The sequence below is a fragment of the Myotis myotis genome, unplaced genomic scaffold (genome assembly GCF_014108235.1).
Source record: "Myotis myotis isolate mMyoMyo1 unplaced genomic scaffold, mMyoMyo1.p scaffold_m19_p_5, whole genome shotgun sequence".
Taxonomy (NCBI): Eukaryota; Metazoa; Chordata; class Mammalia; order Chiroptera; family Vespertilionidae; genus Myotis; species Myotis myotis.
Window position 1 is genome coordinate 56,695,176 of NW_023416357.1, and position 21,487 is coordinate 56,716,662.

General features: G+C 38.3%; 1 long non-coding RNA gene across 1 annotated transcript in view; it reads right to left on the bottom strand.

Moving 5' to 3' along the window:
* LOC118655677 overlaps positions 1-20,214 on the bottom strand; it is a 39,819-nt gene extending 19,605 nt beyond the window's left edge. The window contains exon 1 of the long non-coding RNA XR_004967345.1: positions 20,127-20,214. This is a non-coding gene — a long non-coding RNA (uncharacterized LOC118655677). The remainder of the gene's footprint in view (positions 1-20,126) is intronic.
* Between the last annotated feature and the right edge of the window lie 1,273 nt (positions 20,215-21,487).

Below are 21,487 nucleotides of genomic sequence, written 5' to 3' on the forward strand. Positions count from 1 at the left end.
TACAGCCTTGAATCCACCCATGCCCTGAAAGCTGTTCATCAAATTTGGTAACTACTAAGCAAGATCTTAAGGGAATATTGTATAACACAAGCCCATTTTGATAAGAAGATGAGGTAAAAGGGATGAGGTCCAGACTACAAAGGAGAGGCAGTTAAAGGGTCCTGCTCTATTCTGGGCTCCTGGCTTCTACAATGCCTCAATTTTTAGGCAGAAAGACAGAGGGATAGAGGAAAAAATGCAATATCCATAAGGATGATAAAAGTGGAGGGCACACTGATGATATCTTCACCTCCTTAAATTTTTCCTTTTTATTCCTTCATTGTTTAATCAAATAAACAAAGACTTATGTTCCTACCATGCTCCAGGCACCTGACCTCCTAAAATCATACTGTCATAAGAAAGACAGGCCTGTAAAAAGATACTTGTAATAGAGTGATAAATCACACACACACACACACACACACACACACATACACATACACACACACACACATCTTAAATAAAAAGAAGTATATACTTGGCACGGTGGGAGTTAAAGAAGTGGTTAAATCTTCTTAAGCAGTTAAGGAAACTTCTAACAAGAGATGATAAAGAGGAAAAGTTGAAATGAATCTGCACTGAGTTAAATGAACATGAGTCAGCATGGTGTATTTGGAAACCATTAGCTGTTTATTATATCTAGAGTGCAGAGTAAGTTTGGCCTGGTGGCAAGAAATGAATTTGGAAGCATGGAAGACCTTGACTGTCCCTAAAAAGACTTTAGATTGTATCCTATAAACACTGAGGATCTGTTGAATGGTTTTAAGCAGTGACATAATAGGATACATTTTGCACATTGAAAATCATTTTAACAGAAGAAGAATTTAAGGGAAAGAGACCAATTAATTTGTTTTGGTAATCATAGTAATGGATAATAAGAAATAAAATTAAAATAGCACAACATGGGGGGCGGGGCGGGAGAGAATGGTCATATATGCCAATGAGATGAAAGAGAATTGAAAAGAGATAGATTGGCTATTGAGAGTGTGGTAAATTAAAAAGTCTAGTGTAATTTTTAAGAATTAGGGTTAGAAAACTGAGCACAGTGAGGGCCTTAACCATAATAATAGGGAGGTTACCTTTCTAGTTCTGGACAAATACAATAAATTGTTAATTGAAACAAAATACAATCAATCCTAATCATCCTTTGTATCTTGTCAGAAGTTCACAGTCCAAAGAAAATAAAACAATAATAAATTCACATTGATAATAAAATTGACTTTATAATACACAGAGCCCCATTTTATATCAGAAACAAGATATTATATGCCCTATAGTGATTTTTAGACCATCGTTACCTGATGTACGATGGTTCAACTTTGATTTTTCAACTTCACAATGCTGCTAAAACAATTTGCATTCAGTAGAAACCATACTTCAGATTTAGAGTTTTGCTCTTTCCTCGGGTAGGGAAATGTGCAGTGATACTCTTGTGGCCCTGGCAGTGGCCGTGAGCTGCAGCTCCCAGTCAGACGCACGGTCAGGAGGATGAACAGTTGACACTCTGCAGTGTTCTGTGCTGTCAGCATTTTTTTTTGGGGGGGGGGGGAGATACTGTATTTGGAACATGTTTAAGGTGGGCTGGACTATGTTATGATGTTTGGTAGGTTAGGTATATTAAAATGCATTTTCAACTTACAATATTTTTAAATCATGAGGGGTTATCTGGATGCAATCCCATCTTAATTCCAGGAATATCTATCCTAGGGAAAATAAGAATAGCCATCTTACATTGCTCTGAGGATTAGCCATGTTGTATGTAATAAAATGCTTCGTTATTATAAAGTGTATTATAAAAACCATGTATCATGAGGCTATCATAATGCCAGATGACATCTGGAACATTAGTGGGGAGAAGAATATTCACCTGTTTATGTTCAATTTGTAATAAACATGACTGAGACTGTGGCACTGGAATGTAAGTTCCATGAAGAGACAGAAACTTTGTCTGTCTTATTCATCAATGTGCCCAGGACATTCCAGGTAAGTAATAGATGCTCTCTCCATTTCTGAACTGAACACATGCCAGTCCCTAGAAGAGGTACATACATTATGACTTCCTAGCATTCTTCTCATTCTTTGTTTCCTTTGATTCAATGTTAAATGTAAGTACTAAATCTAGAAAAACAAGATGAACTTCAAAAACATAATTTTGTAAACTTCTTATTATCATGTCATAGCCTAATATTCATATTTACAATGCATAAATTGCATTCAGTAAATTTTGAAAGTGTTTTAAAATAGTGAAGAAAACATGTCTAATAAACATTTAATTTATGTAAAAACAATGAAAAGAAAAACTTCTCTATAAACCAAACTCATGCCAAATTGAGAGCAGATTTGTTGTGGTGGGAAGTGGAATGCGATGGACCAAGTAGGTTTTGTACTTTGCATCATTTTGTTGCAAAATAATTCAAGCAAAACTGTTGCCTGAAATTCTACTCCCACAACATGAGGATGATTTAGTCAGGACTTGAGCCCAGTTCATCTACACTAAGTAATGACATCTTCATGTAGCTGCAACCTAATTCCTCATCCTTAATGCCCAAAATATTATTGATTATTTTTATGTTCCAAAATTCTGTGGCTACAAAGGGAATTTAGCTACATATGAGGACATGGCCATAGCATGGCCAATAGAGAGCCATAAGTTTCTGATAGGTAAGAACTGTTTTCTTGTTTGTACTCCCATGCTTTGAACAGTGTTTGAAATATACCTATGTTCAATACATAAATAAAGAATAAATTAGGCAAGAGTAAATTATGTAACTCCTATGCAATGATTGTTAATAGTTGCCTGAACAATTGGATCAAAAGCTGTTGAGACACTTTACAGTGTATAATAGTCCCCTTTACCCGCGGTTTTTCTTTCTGAGGTTTCAGTTACCCACAGTCAACAGTGGTCCAAAAATATTAAATAGAAAATTTCAGAAATAAACAATCCATACGTTTTAAATTACATGTCATTCTGAGTAGCTGGATGGAGTCTTGCACCATTCTTTTCAGTCCCACCCAGAACATGAATCATTCCTTTGACCAGAGTGTCCGCATCATATATGCTACCCATCTCTCAGTCACTTAGTAGCTGTCTTGGTTACCGGGTTGACTGTCGTGATAGCTCAGTGCTTGTGTTCAAGTAACCCTTTAGTGGCCTAGCGTTACAACGCCTATGCCATTCACATCACTTTATCTCGTCACGTAGGCGCTGTATCATCTCACAGCAGCACTAGAAGAAGGATGAAGACAGGCCAGCGGACTGGCGTGTAGACCCAAGGCAGCAGCACTAGTCAGCTGAGGAGAATTAGGTTGGGCTGTCGGGAAAATCCCAGAAAGGAGGAAGCCACCAAAAGAGAGAATAAAATCTGTATAAAAATGTTTACTCAAATTATTGACTGACAGTTGAGCTGCTTATATATAAGATAAGGCTCAGAACCTAAAAGAAAGCAACAGCTCAAAGGCAGTATTTCGTCAGCCACCCAGTTCAGGCCTCATAATTTGGTTTTAAGTCCTGTCAAGTAGGAGGAGCTAGGTAACAGTCTCAGCCTTTCCATTAAAATCCCAAAAGGCTACACCTTGGTAATGAATCCTCACTAAGGACATTGCCCCAGAACTAAGGACAAAACTAAAAGAAGCCCACACTAACACAGCAGAAAACCTGTCATCCACAGGTCGAGATGATCACTCAATAATTTAACTGCCCAGCAAAACATAAGTCCAGATAACAAAATCTGGAGTTGCTACAACATATCAATCATAATATCCAATAGTTAAATAATACTAGACATGTAAAGAAGCAAGAAAATCTGACCAATAATCAAGCGAAAAGGAACTTCACCACTGGCCCAGCTGCTTGCATTAGCAGGCAAAAACTTTAAAACATCTGTTACAAATATGTTAAAAGATTTGTAGGAAAAGATGACAGAATGGAGAATCTTGGCAGAGAACCGGAAAGTGTAAAAAAATTAAAAACTTATTTTTAAAAAGGGATTATTTAACTTACCAATCAATCAACCAATAAATAAATATATATAGCACATGCATCCGAGTGGCCATGTGTGGCTGCCATGCACAGGCAAGGCTGGGGAGAGAATTTGCTGCTATTCTTCAGCCAGGGCAGCTCTGTCCCCCCTCTTCCTGCCTGGCAGGCCTGGTCTTGAACAGGACTCTACTCTGGAACAAATCCAGGTAGATAATAGCTTATGAGTTCCAGACCAGCCAGGTGGCTTTCATGCTTTCATAAGTGATTAAAATTAAATATTAACCATAGCACTGACAAATTATAACAATAGATTTTTACATCCTTATACTACTTTATATTTAGCAAAGGCTACCACATACATCTTCCCGATGTTCCTAGAGTCATGTTTAATATGAGTGCCATGGTCTCTCTATAAAATAACTGTGTCCCTCAGATATGAAGGTCTCAAATTATGTTCATGTCTTTAATGTCCTAAAAGGATTGCTAGACAATTAATTGGTAAAAAGCCCAACCTTCATTACAAAGATCAGCATTAGCTCTGAGCTTGGGGACCCTGAGCATATGGGGGTACCAGGTGATATACTTACTTTGCAATTACCCAAGAGTGCATGGCTGAAAGGTAATTGGCAATCCCTCAGTCACTAGATGTTGATTTACTTCAGTTTCAACTGTAGAATCTGGCCTATACCAGCGCTGATCTCAGAATGGATCATTGAAAGAATAAATCATTATAAGCTGACCTATAAACCCCACATATCTGAATCCGAATTCTACAATTTTCCAGAATTTCTAAGACTGTCTTTAAAAAAAAACATTAAAAATTACTAAATGCTTTATATCAAGCCAGTCTTTAAAATTTTATATTCCCTTTCCCCTCCCTTCCCCCCAATTAACTGCCTCCACCCACACTTGCTCTGTCCCAGGTCTTTGTGTATTAGTGTCTATGTCCATAGGTTATGCATATCCTATATAATAAAAGCCTAATATGCTAAGTGTCTAGTCATCCGGTCATCCATTCAACCAAAGAGCAATAATGCTAATGATATGCTAAGGCTGCTCAACCACTCACTATGACATGCACTGACCACCAGGGGCAGACACTCTGACTGGTAGGTTAGCTTGCTGCTGGGGTCTGGCCGATCAGGACTGAGCGAGATGGGCTGGATACGCCCTGGAGCTCTCCCGCAGTCCCTCCCCTGCTAGCCAACCTCCCGTGTCCCTCCCTGCTCCAATCGTGCACCTGTGGGGTCCCTCAGCCTAGTCTGTGCAATCTGGGACCCCTCAGGGCATGTTGGAGAGCCAGTTTCAGCCCAATCCCACAGGCCAGGCCAAGGGACCCCACTGGTGCACGAATTTGTGCACCCGACCTCTAGTATACATATAAATTATTTTGTTATTTTCTTCCTGCACTCCCCCCACCCCACCTTCCCTCTGAGATTCATCAGTCTGTTCCACACTCCCATGTTTCTGGATCTATTTGTTTGTTAGTTTATTTCATTAGATTCCCCATATGAGTAAGAGCATGTGATACTTATCTTTCTCTGACTGGCTTATTTCACTTAGCATAATACTCTCCAAGTTCTCGTACCCTTTGAAGCAGCATGGAGGGACCTGAGTTAGATTTTTGATAATAGTGACAGCAAGTGAAAGGCAAAAGGTTATAGACTGATCAGGTAGTTTAGATTGAATCCAGAGGCAATCAAAATTAAACGTCCTCTTCCAAATAGCACTTAAATTCTTCACTGAAAGATCTAGTTAGATCTCTTTGTGACAGGTCAGTCCATAGGAACCCTGAGTTTATTTGGGTCTATATTAAAATTATCAAGACAGTTGCTCTGGTGCAAAAAATATGTATATTATGATTTCTCACAAACCATATGAAAAAAAAAACAGGACATTTTGTCTATGACCTCCTTATCAAGGGAAAGAGTCATACTTCTGGGGTGTTTATAAAACCGTGAAATATGAAGATCCTGAGAATATTTGTGAATAATTGTTTAAAATATTTTCTCTAAGTTGTCACTTGAAAAGAATTAGTAAAAGTTATTCATCATTTCCTTGTAGGCTATATTCCAATTTAAAAATTCAATTTCAATATTCAAGCTCACAGAATAAATATTATAGCCTTAAGTTCAGTGTTGATGGCATCTGGAGAAAACCTGCTAAAATTTTATGTAACCTCATAGCAGATTTACTGGCTTAACATACAGCATATAAAGCCATATAAAACTTGCTATCTTTTTAAAAAATTTTTCATTTATTAAAAAGTTAATGCAAAATTCTGCTTAATGCTGACCCTGATATATAGAAATGTACAATTTATTGCTATGTTTACACGGTGCCAAATAAATTATTAATTTCATTTCTAAAAATTAGGAGATTTTATTAATTCTCTCACTTGTCTTATATCTAGGATAAGATTTCATTCCTCTACCCTAATTAGTGTGAGCCTTACTGGAGAGCTCTAAATTAAATTATTTTCTAAAACAAAAAAAAAGGCAGAAAATCATTTCCCTTCAGCTTCTAAGGAAGTTATTGGCCCTTCAGGATGAACCTTGCGGTAGCCATAAATTTAATGTGCACTTAGGTCTAGAAGTTGCAAGCAGTCTCTCAAGTTACTCAAGATAAAATAGGCATTCTGTCAGAGTCAAAAACTACTGCCGTTAGAAACCCATTATGACTGCGGCTTAAGTGGCCATTTTTATCCAACTCTTCTGTTTGCCTTGCAAAACTTCCAGACCGGTCTGCAGGCAAGATGACAATATTTTTAAATCAAGGGACAGAAAATGTATCAGGTAATTTCAGAGTAGCAACAATTAACTGAATTAGTTTCCAAAATGAATGGCCAAAAAAAAAGTACTGTGTTCTGAAACAGAAGTGATTTACAATATATAACAGTAAAATCGTTTCTTTTGTTTTCTTTGTTCAAAGGTTCAATGCAGAAGTGTAGCATTCCCAAGTTTTCCTCTCGTACCGCAGTATAATACTTACAATGTATGTGAAGGGGTGATCTTTTCATGGTAGGAAAGGCTCAACTGAATTACAACTGAGAAAAATAATATGCAATAAAAACCACATTAGAGAGTGACCGAAAGAGCATTGCCATAAAAAGGTCCTGTTGTTTTGTATGACATTCGCAACTGGCTAGATATAGTTTATTGGTTCTCCTTGTCATAGACCAGATGTCCATCAGGATGCATCTTCCATTCCACATCCTGTGCCCAGGTTGAAATGAGATGAGGCTTGTCTGCCCCAGGCTAGACAAAGAGTGACTGTGTAAGAGGTAAGGCAGGATCCACATAAACTAATGACCACAGCATGATTGTTCATATCTCTTTGGGTCCGTGTTGTTTTCAAAAAGAAAGATATAAAATTAGGTGGTAAAAGGGGAGGAGGAAAGATGTAAGATCTAAACATGGCTGATCTCAGCTGCATTAAGTCATGTTTGAAGGGTTAAATCCAAGAAGGGATAGGCCATAGATCAGGCAGAGAACAGAACGTAAGAAAGTACTCTTGCCTGGCAAGCATGGCTCAGTGATTGAATGTCGACTTATGAACCAGGAGGTCACGGTTTGATTCCCGGTCAGGGCACATGCCCGGGTTGTGGACTCCATCCCCACTGTGGGAGGTGCAGGAGGCAGCAGATCAGTGATCTCTCTCATCATTGATCTCTCTCTCTCTCTCTCTCTCTCTCTCTCTCTCTCTCTCTCTCTCTCTCTCTCTCTCTCTCCCTTTCCCTCTTTCTCTCTCTCCCACTTCCTTCCTCTCTGAAATCAATAAAACTATATTTTTTAAAAAAGAAAAAGAAAGTACTCTGACTGAGGAATTACTAGGCCCTGGAAATTTGAGAAACACCATTTAAAAGCTTACATCTTCCAGAAAATTGGAATTCAACCGAAAGGGCAATAGTTGGCAACAAAATAACAATAATCACAACTAACGTGTGGGTAGCTCTGTATACATTTAGTTTCATTTTAATACCTACTGTGATATGAATCTGTAGGGTAATAGTTCCCCACTGTAACAATGAGGAAGCTGAAGCTCAGGGAGATGGAATGATGGTTGGGGGACGTAGAGCAGGTAAGAAAAATCTCAAAAACAGAACTGCGGTTTCCAAGGTCGTATTCAATGCACCGTAAGGTAGCTGCCTCTACAGCAGGAAAAATATGACTCAAAACATTCTTTCTTCTCCTTTTCAATCAAATTCACTTCAGCTCGATAACTATGCATCAAACACCATTGTATTTCAAACACTGTGCTATACACTAGGAATATATTAAGAAAGCACAGTCTCTTCCTTCTTTAAAATTAATTCTGGGAAGAAGATACAGAAAAAATGGATATGGATATAAATACTAAAATATGTATGAAATATACACATACATATTAAATATAGAGATTTATTTTTATAAACTTTACACACTTAGGAAACCCCACTAATTCTGGGATAATTGTAAATAAGCTTGACATACATTTCCGAAACTCACCTGATGATAATAATAATAACAATAAGAGCAAATATTACAACATACTGTTAACTCATTTAATCCTCACAAAAAAAAACCCTTAGACAGATAGCATTAGACCTATTTTATAAGTGAGGAGGTAAAATAATTTGACTGAGATCATATGACTAATAAACTGCATAGTAAGAATTACAAGGACGGAAAGATGGTCTCACAGATGAAGATGACTTATAAAATATTAAACCCCAAATATCCATGAGCTTCTAAAGTTTTATTAGTTTCTCTTCTCTTACTAAATCAGCAATGAAGGTAAATAAGTCTACCCTTGTATTTTAAAAAAATTGAATGTCTACGCGGCTTCAATTTGCTTCTAAAAAATCAGTCTCATTTATTTTCTTCTCTTTAAGCAACCATGCTTTGTAACTTGAAATCAACATTCTGACCTATGATTTCAACTAAGTAAACCACAATTGGTGACTATGGTGCTATCTGTGGGCAAGAAAATTCTAAGCAATAACATACCCAGTACTGGATAATAACAATGGTGCCCAAATTAGAGACATTACAAGAAAGTTGTCAGGAGAGCAATAGAGTATGGATCAACTTATCCAAGAAGTGAGTGCTACTCTTTTGTTAGATATGATCTTTGGCGTACCTCCTCTTACTTCTTTACTTCCCCATATATCCTTAAAATACATCCTATACCTTTGAAGAGCATAAGGGTATTTCTGTTCTTGAAACCTGGACTCATCCAATTAACACAACCTTGAGAAAATTATTCCAATAAAATAGACCAAATTTTTCTCAAGAATATAATCACCATTTCTTTTAAGCTAAGAGTTCTTTTTTTCTTAGTGAATCTACAAAGCGATATATATTAGAATACATGCACAGAATTACATATTTCACTAGAGTACTCATCAGCATTCTTTCATTTTTAAATATAAATTAAGACCTTCTTCAAAATAATAGAAAATAAATTAGCCCTCATTTAAGAGAATGAAAATCCAATTTTTATAAATTTTGGAAAGCATAAACCAGAGATTAAAATCCAGTCACTGGTAGGCCCTAATTTTTGTCATTTCTTCTGTCACTGTCACATAATTTTACTTTCCAATACTGGACCCACATGCCTAACATCTGTGACCTTACTCAGTGCTGCAAGGATGTGTTTGATAGTGTCGATTCCTACAGAGGCCACAGAAATGTCCCCGGGAACCCCTAACTTCTACCTCTTTGGTTTACATGAACAATCCAACAGTTAGTTGTTTAGGAAAGACAGCAGTTGAACCAGGAAGTTGAGTCAACAGGTTTCTAGTACATTTGCCTTTACGTGGCTGAGATGCAAAGGGGCTACTTAAGTGATTCTTTACAAAACAATGTTCCAAGATGACATTCAGTTTTTATTTAAAGAGAAAGGGGCCTTGTTCTTCTTGCCTACCCTGGTTTTACCTAGCCAAAATTCTGTTATCTGAGGCTGTTCATGTGATAAAGGGGTCATTGTTACTATTGTGGTACTAAACTTGATATACTATACTTGACAATTACAATTACAGATATTTCCAATGGGGGCAGGGGGGAGGCGGGGAGTAGGAAGTTAATGCCATAGAATTTATTTCCAATTCTGGTCAACATGTGATAACAGGGGACTAGATTTACCCTGTCACCTAAAACAATAAGAAAACTGGACAAATTTCATTAACAAATGGTTTTCAAAACACTGGACATCGGGCAGGGGAAGAGGTATGGGAAACAAATACGATAATCACTATGATTATCCTGGATTCTGCTTTGAGAAAGAGTTTCCAGGCCTTGGCACAGAGAAGAGTAACTAAGGTGGTACCTAGAGGACTCTCTGAGCTGAGCACGTGGGACTGAGAACCCAGGGAGACCAAGAAGGCTAGAGTTTGTGGGACACGGTATCTGAGAGGACAGAGAAATATAGAGGGTGCTCCATAAATCTGTGCTTTTCTCTGTTTCATTTTGGATAGTTTCTATCGCTGTGTCTTCAAACTCTCTAATCATTTCTTCTGCAGTTTCATCTGCTGTTCCTATATTTTTCATATCAGGCATTCTAGTTCTCATTTCTAGAAGCTAGATTTCAGTCCTTTTTATATATTCCATGCTTCTACTTACATTTTTGAAAATGGACTACAATGGTAAATACTATTTTAATGTACTTGCCTGCTAATTCTAACAATTGTGTCAATTCTGGAATGATTTTGACTGTCCCCCCCCCCCTCATTTTGGGTCATACTTTTAGCTTCTTTGAATGCCTGGTAATATTTCAATGTATGTCATACATTGTAATTTTTCCTTATTGAATTGGATTATTTTGTATTCCTACAAATATTCTGAGTCTTCTTAGGGCACAGGAAATTAACATGGAAACAGTTCTATTTTTAAAATTTAATCGATGAAATGAGTGGATGGGCAGTCTAGAGCTAATCATTTCTTATTACTGAGTGAGGCAAGACCTTTTGAGTATTCTAATAATTGTCCCATGAATTATAAGTTTTTCCATTCTGACTGATAAGAAAAAGCACTATTTTAAGCCCTGCATGGGCAATAGGCACTACTCCCTCTAATACTTCCTAGTGCTTTTTTTCCCCCGATCTTGGGCTATTTCTGGACAGGCATATATACTCACCAATAAATATAAACACTCTTTAGAATATATAACAGATTGCAGAGCCTAACCAGTGTAATATTCACAATGCCTAAGATATACAATCCCAAATTACTCAACATATGAAGAACCAGAAAAATGTGACCAAGTCTCAAAGGGCCCAATCTTGAGATAACCCAGTGTTGTGTTGTAATTACCACAGACACACACACACACACACACACACACACACACACACACACACACACGAAGACTTAATGTGACTATTCTAATTACACACAGTGAGATAAAGGGAAATATAATCACATATGAAATAAGGCATGATAAATAGAAATATGAGAAACATAAAAGAGCAGATGGAAATTTTAGAATTGAAAAAATACAATAGGTAAAATTTTAAAATTCACTGAAAGAAACTTATAGCAAAGTAAAGATGACAGAAGAAATAACGCTGTCTGGGGATTTGAACTTCTTGAATTTATAAATTTATAACCTTACCTAATTTGGTAAAATTTTAGACATTTTTTTAAAATTTTCTTTTACTTTACCTCTTTCTTCACCTTCTGTGACTTTTTTTTAAAATTGCCTCACAGAATCCTGAGGCTCTTTATTTTTATGTTTTTTCCTGCTTATTAGAAAATATTTCTTTTAATTATTCTTATGTCCACAAACTAAAGATAAAGGGGGAATTTTTTGAAAGCTGAAGAGAGGAAAAAACAATAACACGGGCTTTCTTTTCTCTATTATGTGTTCTTGGCACTTTTGTTGAAGATTATCTGCCTATGTACATGTGGTTTTATTTCTGGGCTCTCAATTCTAATCCAGTGATCTGTGTGTCTGTTTGTCTGCCAATACCATGCTGTTTTGATTATCATAGCTCTGTGGTATAATTGGAAGTCAGGGAGTGTGATACTTCTGGCTTCGTTCTTTTTCTCAGGATCACTTTGGTTATTCAGGGTCTTTTGTGGTTCCATACAAATCTGAAGACTTTTTGTTCTATTTCTTTGAAAAATGACATTGGGATTTTGATGAAAATTACATTAAATCTATATATTGCTTTGAGTAATTTTAACTATTTTGATTCTTCTAATTCATGAACATGGAATATCTTTCCATTTTATGTTTTTCTCAATCTATTTTAATAATGCTTTGTAGCTTTCAGTATGTAGGTCTTTCACATCCTTTGTTAAGTTTATTCTTAGGTATTGTCTTCTTTGGTTGCAATATGAAATACTGCCATTGCAACAACATGGATGGACCTTGATAATATTATGCTAAGTGAAATAAGTCAGGAAAAGCTAAGAACCATATGATATCTCTCATGTGGGATATAAAACTGAAACTGAATGGACACAGACAACAGTGTAGTGATTGCCAGAGGGAAGGGTGTGGGAAGGGGGTTGTAGGGTGGGGATAATATATAGTCAGTAGGTGGAGTGCAGGAGGCAGCCAATCAATGATTCTCTCTCATCATTGATGTTTCTATCTCTCTATCCTTCTCCCTTCCTCTCTGAAATCAATAAAAATATATTTAAAATTTTAAAAAAAAGAAACATACACGAAACAAAGACTTGAATTACTGCAAGCTTTCATCAGAAAGCCTGAAGGCTGGAAGACAGGAAACAACATGTTTAATGTCCTGAAAGAAAAAAACGGCAACTCAAAATTCTACATCAAGTGAAAATATCCTTCAAGAATGACGGTAAAAACATTCTTAGATCAAGAAAACTAAGAAACTTTTCTTTACTAGACCTATTAGAAATGCTAAACAAAGTTTAAAAAAATTATGCAAGAGGGAAATTGCACCTTCAGCAACAAATATAGATCACTGAAAATATTTATTGTTGATAAAATAAACCTCAATAATTGTTTTCAAAAATTAAAAAAAAAATTAGCTAATTTCACATCATGGCACCAATTAGATATATAGCAAAAATTTAGAGAAATGAAGTAGAAATATGTCAACAGTTTTGTACCAAAATAACCCAATGAGATAGAACCTAAGAACAGATTCTGAGCTTTCTTTGATTCATTTCATTGCTTCTCAAAGCAAATTTGTTCTTTCAATGGTTTGAAATGATTGCTACATCCAGCTGGACTGTAGATGAAATGCATTACATCTTGGAGAAGTTATCAAACTCCAGTAGAATTTAGTCCCAGGAGAAGAATTAGAGAAAAGCTGTGGGATTTTGAAGCTGCTGCACAAATTAGTGAGAGTTAATGGTAGAACTGAAAAATTAAAATGTTGCAAAATTACTAAAACTAAAAAAAAAAAAAAGTATTTCAGCTCTTGAGGATCAAAGCTTTAGAAATCCGACTTTGCAAACAAAGAAAAGCCTATGAGGTTAACTGATGAAAAATTGAAAATGAAATGAACTGAGGACATGATCAGCAAAGCACTATGAAGACAGTGAAATTGGACCTAGTTTTTGTTATGAAATTAGTGCCTAGTTAAAAAAAGCTAAGTAGTTTGACAGAGATTCTGCCGGAAATAATATTAAGTGTTATTTCCAAATGAAACTGCCTGGCATTTCGAATAGGAGTGACTTACTTCCATTGTGTTTTAATTCTGACAGCCGTTTGATTCCATGCATCAGCATGGAATAAATACTTCCAATCTCTTTGTTCATTTACAATCCCCACGCCTCCCAAGCAAACACAAATATGTTCCCATGAAGCAGGCTCTGACAATGTTGCATATGTATTGCTGTGGAAGTTAGTTGTTCGTATGTGTCTCTTCTTTGTTATGATGAGCTCTTAAAGAGAGGAGCAATTCCTATTTACCTCTGAATTGCCAGCCCCTGGCATAGTGCCTACTACATCAAAGATGTTCCATAAGTTACTTTCAAATAAAATGATTTCTGCACCTATTTATGCAGGACTGGCTACATAATTTGAGAGCCCACTGCATAATATAAAACCCGTTATTCCAAAAATGATTAAGAATTTCAAGATAGCTGTTGCAGAGCAATAAATAAGCTCAAGTCCCTTCTGAGCATGGGGCCCTGTGCAAGTCCCATAGGTGCCTTACCCATTAAGCCCATTCTACCTCATTCTGCCCATTAACTACAGGCGTTTACTTCTGCTCCTGGTAGAAAGTCATTTAGGAAAAAACCCTCTATTATATATTTTAAAAAACCACCACCAACAACAACATAATCACACGATACAAGAAAGACAAAAAGCACTAGCTTTTGGCCTATTGCCTACAACATAATGAAAAGCAGAGAGTTCCCACATAAGGTTAAAGGTGGAAAACAGTGAAAATTGCAGCGAGGCGGCAAGAATAAATGATCAACATATCATTAGCAAGCTTTGTAGCTTTTTTCTTTCTAAACCTACCTATTTACAAAAAAGTCACAGTTCACCAGAATATTTGATTAGCTCAAACATTTTCAAATAATTTAAGATAAGTTCTCTATAGTCACATGCAGTATTCTGTCATATGTTAGAGTATAATAAAATGTCACTGATACTAAACACATTTACGATTTCTTGCATGATTCAAAAGGCCCTTTAGGCTCTTCCAAGGTCATTGTTATGAGATATCTTTTTCCCTTGACCCTTAGGTGCAGAGAATTGAATTAATCAGGCTCCATAGTTCATGACATGTTATTAACATTGGGCTATAAAAAAGGCCTCTTTTGTTTTATTTATTTAGTTCCTTTTATTTCCTTACCTGCCTCACATTCACTATTCTGTCTCCAGGCAGCCATTCCATTCTGTTCAATGCATTTTTTGTTTGCACATCTTGTTATAAAAATGTGATTTAAAAATTTTTTTGAATGAATTCAAATAATGAATTTAATTATATATATTTATTTAGATAAATAATTTTGTATGTTATTTAGATTCTTATTTATTTCACTAGGCACTGTTTTTAAGATTCATCTATATTTGCCACATGAACAAAATGCATTATTTCTAACCAGTACATAGTATTCCAGTGTGTACACTCACCATAGTCTATTATCTGTTCTCCCAGTGAGGGACATCCAGGTTGGCTCTACTCCCACCACCACAAATAATGCATCAGTCAACATCCTTATATATGTCCCTGAATGGATCTGTGTGAGATGTTCCTTGGATTTTATATATATTGAGGGATGGAATCGTTTAGACATAAGGTATGAGAAAATTTATTTAGAGAAAGTCGGCTCAGATCACTCTTCTGAATAGCTGCATCAATTTTATTTCCCACTAGGAATAAACATGAACTATTCTACCCCTACCACCCTGTTAATAGTTGGCACTACCTAGCTTTCTAATTATTACCAGGAGAATAGGTATAAAGTGATAGCTCATCGTTCTTTTGACATGCATTTTCAGCACTTCAAATGAATTTGAGCATCTCTTTGTTAACTTCTTGAGTTTCCTCTTTAAAAACTGCTTTTTAAATTGTATGCCATGTTTCATTGGGGTTTCTGTCCTCTTCTTATTAATTTGCAAAAATTCCTTTTATAAAGGGTTTAGATATAACCCTTTGTCACTGTGAGATAGTACAAAAATATTCCCCCTTCTGCCATTCTGTTATCTGTGCATTATCTTTGTCTATGATGTCCTTCATTGAACAGATAATTTATTCTGATAAAAATATGATCAGTTTAGAAGTTTAGTTCCTAAATCACAAAAATATTTTCTTGAATTTTTTTCCATCACTTTTCCATCCTATTTTTTACATATATTTAATTAGATCGATGTGATACATAACAACAATCTATACAAAACCAGTTTTTCTAACACTACCAATAAACAATTTATTCTTTTCTATTGATTTGTGCTGCAACATCAAAATATCATTGTGCTAGTTAAATGCTAAAATGTACAAAAATTATATCCTAAAGTTGTCTAATACGTATCAGACAAAATAATATAGTGTTTTATGATTTGATTTTGACAAAGTAGGAAGAAATTTTTACTTTGTAAAAGGGAAATTTGTACGACAATTTAAGATATTCAAATTTAAAGGTGGTAGCCACAAGAAAATTGATCTCTCTATCACAGGAGGTGTTTAAGTAGAGGTTGAATGTTCACACAAAGGAGCCCATATAATGTGTGGTTGATAACTTGGTTCTCAGTCCTCTCATATGCAAAATCAGAGGACCAGGCTGTCTACTATCGAGTCTTACATGAGATTAAGTTAGGCAATTCTGTGCATCTAAATTTCCTTCCGGTTTAAAAGAAACAATGATATTTTTCTAATGTTGTCTTTTTTCCTTTATAGAACATTCATATAATTCTATCAAATGCCTTTGCCCTGGAACCTTATGAAGTAATTAGCATATATCTCCACACATAAAATACACAAAAAACCTTGACTACAGCTTCTGTGTAAATGAGATGAATTATCCCCTGTATTGTTATGCATCAGGATTACCTTTTTCCACCTTTACAAACTACTTGACTAATTTCTTCAATAAAAAATGCATCTCCTGCAAAGTTTTCCAAAGAATTTCATAACTGTCCTTGAAGACATAAAAAGTGAAGGTCTCCCTCCTTCACTCCCTCCCTTCCTGCCAAATTTCTAAAGAGTACTTTACACATATAGGGAAGGGAAAAAAAATTGTCTTCTACCCATCTTGGGTTTTTCAGCTAGGATCCTGTAAATTAGATTGGCCAAAAACAAAAAGTTTACTAATATGTGCATCAACAGGGGAGCACCCAAAGGATGCATATACCACCTTAGACTAAACAAAGGAAAAGGGTGTTGTGTCTTCAGAGAGAAGGAGGCCCATTATGAGAATGTGACCAGGGGAAGCATGGTAAAAAAAGGTTGTTTAATAAGTTTGTTATGTAGATTTAAGTCCCACCTTCTTGATAAGGGTATTCCTCTTCCTGGAGCTGGGGAGAAGGAGACATCTTTACAAATGGAAATTTCCTTTACAGAAGGAAAACTTGTGCCCTGATTTTAAGAGGTTTACCTGCTTCTCAATGGTCTTTAGTTCAAAATAATCCATACACCTAAAAGCATATTATGAGGTGGTACATTCTGGTATCTGTCACACATATCAAGTACCCAATAAACATTTCTACATTCTACTTCATTTTAGTTGTGTGTGTGTGTTTTTAAACCTGACTAGATGCAAAAATTTTGTATATAGTGGGGGAGGAAAAAGTCAAGTGTTAGTTTCAAATATTATTTCTGTGCCAGAAGAAAAGAAAAAGGTCTCTTTCAAACATTGATGTCATTAGCTACAAAATCATGCCAAAGTCTTGCCCTATCCTGCCTCTCCCAAAATAGTCCTTTACTATAAAATAGTGAAAATTAGCATATAAATTAAACCTCACATTATTTTGTCTCTGCCAGAGACCTTAGTGATACAGCTCAAGTTAGAGAAGTGTTCATAGGAAAGTGACATTTCCCGTCAGAAAGCTGGAAATTCTGAGGGCAGCGAGCCCATTACTAATGAGCAAGTGCATTTGCACAATAATTGTGTTGAGAAGGTTATATTATAGCAATATATTACTTTCCAGCACTATTTGAGCCTGGGTTATTACACTGCAATGAAATGCCTGGAACAACAGTAAGATGCTATTTGATTTTCTAATTATTATTGAAGAATGCCTCCTGAGCCCAGCCTCGAAGGCTTTTCTTTTGAATCATCTGCAGCTCACGCTGCTTCTCATGCATTATACATTAAACCCATATGGTCGTTTGGGGTGGAGGGTCTCTAGAGGGAAGCCCCATATTTCTCTTTTCGCTGCGGGAAGGAGAAAGGTGGGCAACACAAGAAAGAGGGAAGAAGGCTGGGACTAGTGAGATAGAAGGAAGGAACACCACTGGGCAAAGTTCGGAATCGGGCAAAGGTGGGTCAAATTAATAAACATTAAAAAGAGATGGGAGCCACTTCAGAAGATTTGTTGTGTTTAGGTTTTTGTTGCTAAGCTGAGAGATCTCCTGAACAAGGCTGCTCTCTGAATCTGTCAGTTTCTAATAAGCATCTCAATCCTATCTTTTGTTAAAATGAGAAAGAGCTAGAGCTATTTGGCAAAATGGTGTACACAGTTGAAGCTTGATTTTAATGGAATTATGTTTAAAATATATATCTAAAGGCATTTATGCAATATAATACATACAAAAGTATTTCCTAATTTTGAACAAATATATGTAATTTATTTTAAAAAGAAATTGTAGATATTTTCCAATATGCTCAACACCTTCCCCCTTTTAGCAGAGATAATAGATTAGTCATTCCTCAGAAATAAACCATAGAAAGAATTCCTTCAGCTATTCTCAACAGAGTAATGCATCTAAACTCTAATTTATGCAAATCTTGAAACTTACACCTATTTATTATTTATTTTTATTTCTATGCCCTGAAATTGTTGGCAGCAAAAATAGCACCAGGTGTTAGACCGGTAGAGTCAGACCAGACCTTTGTTCAGCAACCTGGGTACTTGAGTTCTGGCTCAGAAAGAATTCAGAGCCAAGACTCAAAACTATAAGAGAAAGTTTATTTAGAAAGTCGCAAAGGTAGAAAAAGTGAGCTGTAAAAGAAACAGGCTGAATCAACAAGTTATAGGCAAAAGAAGGCCCTTAGAGCTTAGGAGAGAAGACAAGAAAAACTTGCCTGGGGAAAGGCGCAAGTGTGCTCCATAGAGAGAGAGCTGCACTGCTTCCTCTGTCTGGAGGTTATTTACCTAAAGGTCTCAGGGGAGGGTCCCAATATAAGATTCATCAGTTTTCCATGTGTGCCTTTACAAGGTCATGGTCTCCACTGATTGTTCAGTGCCAGGGCAAGGGGTCATTAGTCAATGCAGATGGTCTGGGTGTCAGCCATGGTGTTGCTTGCCTGGCTTTGCTGCTTTTCTAGGCCTGGAGCTAAAACATAACTGAGGTCTAGATGCAGGTCAGAACCTCATTGCCCTGGGGGCTTAATGCTTAAGGGCTATCCTCCTATCCTCTTGTTTGGTCCCCCTCTATGGGCCAGGGGAGGAAAGGCCAGGGGAGGGTCTGAATCACATAACCAGCAATAGACAAGGGAGGAAAGGTCACCCTGGGGGCAAGGTCCCACCCCAGTTTTGCCCATTGCTAGATACCAGGGCTTTCTGCCCTGGTGACTTTCTGCCCTGGCCCATTATCCTTGCTCTGATCAGGTCTGTCTAACTGCCTACTGCAGAATTAGTTATATTTTTCAGATACTATAGACTTTAAAGATCAAATAATAATCCTATCCTAATATATAAAAAGCCAGGGGCCGTCACAACCGAAACAACAGGATGGACGACCAAACAGCAGGCTGCTTGGGGCAACCAAGCCGGCAGAGAGGTTAGTGAGGGAGGACCAAATGACTGAACAGCAGGCTGCGTGGGGTGACCAGGCTAGTGGGGGGGGGGGGGGAGCAGTAAGGGGCAACCAAGCCGGCAAGGGGGGTAGCCGTTGGGGGTGACCAGGCCAGCAGGGGGAGGGGGCAATTGGGGGCAACCAGGCTGGCAGGGGGGGCAGTTGGGGATGACCAGGATGGCAGGGGGGCAGTAGGGGGTGATCAGGCAGGCAGGCAGGTGAGCAGTTAGGAGCCAGTGGTCCCGGATTATGAGAGAGATGTCCGACTGCTGGTTTAGGCCCAATCCCCGGGATCGGGCCTAAACAGGCCATCGGACATCCCCAAAGGGTCCCGGATTGGAGAGGGTGCAGGCTGGGCTGAGGGGACCCCCCACCCCCGTGAATGAATTTCATGCACCAGGCTTCAGTATAATAAAAGCCCAGCAACCATAATGGCAGAATGACCAGAATTACCAGTCGACCAGTCACTATGATGCACACTGACCACCAGGGGCCCAGATGCTCAATGCAGGAGGAGGGGAGGGGGGCGTAGTGAGGCCTGGAGGTGCATTCTATGGCCCAGGGATCTCAGAAACCCCGAGCCCAGAGCTTGCTTTTCAATAAAAATAATAAATTGGGCGGGGGGAATGGTTGATGCTGCCACCCTAAGGAAGAACGGCTCCAGGAGGGAAAGGCCTCCCCAGGCCTCACCTGGCCCAGCTGGCACACCACAGGCTCACAGGGACTTACCAGTGACGTGCAGGAAGTGCAGCCCCTCTGGCTTTGTGGTCACACTGACAGCTGCTCCTTATCCAGCTCCATGGTGGCTATGGCGCTGCCAGGCCGCCTCCGCTCCGACTTCCAGCTTCTGGCTTCCTGCCCACCTCTTCACACACTACATGTGCTTGGGGGCATGGCTTCGGCCTCCCCAGCCAATAGCGCTGCAGCATAGCCAGAGAGTGGCAGGACTTAGCCACCAGCACTGGCTGGGCATTGATTTGGCCGTGTGACCGACGTCCATGTGCAAGTTACACTGCATGTTTACATTTGTAGGGAAGCAGGGCAGCTGACTCCTGCCACCTGCATCACCTTCTAGGCTAAGAAAGGCCTGCTGATCTCTGTGTTCCTCCTCCCATCCAGACTCGAAACCTCTTGGGGATGAATGATCCCAGCGATGGCCCCAACACACACTTGGTGTCACTGTCACAGACATTACCAGTCATTACAGCCCGTTCCTCACCCTGAAGTGCATGAATAATTGATTGGTTGCCTCCTGCCAATAGAGAATCATTATTGGCTGCCTCCTGCACGTTCTAATCTGGGGATCAAAATCTCCCCTGGCCCCTCCCTCCACCCCTCCCAGTCAGCAGGATCCCAGTGGTGGTGCAGCACCAAGGGGAGGAGAGGGGGGGAGGCAGGACACCATGGGGTGGGGGGGTGCCAAGGGCAGCATCGGCGTCTGGCATCTGTTCCTTCTGCAACTAGCCTGGCCACCATCACCTCCTCTCCCGACCCCACTGGGTCTTCAGACGCTGATCAGCCTGGCCCTGATCGGCCCTGATCACCTGCCAGACCTAGGGACCCCACCGGTGCATGAATTTCGTGCACCGGGCCTCTGTATCAAATAAGAATTGAAGCACTAACCACGTGTCAGGTCCTATCAGATATCTATATACTAGGTGTACCAGTTAATAATAGCGGATTTTGTAATCAAAGAAAACATGATAATTTCAAGAGAAACATCAAAAGTGCTTTATTCAAAGTAATGTCCATCACTAGCAACACATTTCCCCATCTTTCAGGTAATTTGTGGATATCGTCCCAATAGAACTTTTCTTGTTTTTAGGCAAACCATTCATAGACCCAATTTTCCACTTCTTCATATGTTTTGAAGTGCTGCTCAGAAAGTACGTGTGCCATTGATTGGAACAAGTGGTAATCTGAAGGAGCAAGGTCTGGTGAATACAGCAGGTGGGTTAATACGTCCCAGGCAAGATCTTTTAATATGTCTTTAACTGGTTTTGAAGTGTGTGCTGGCATGTTATCATGATGCAAAATTATTTTGCTGTTTCTTCTGGAATATTCTGGTCATTTAACTATCAAAGCATGGT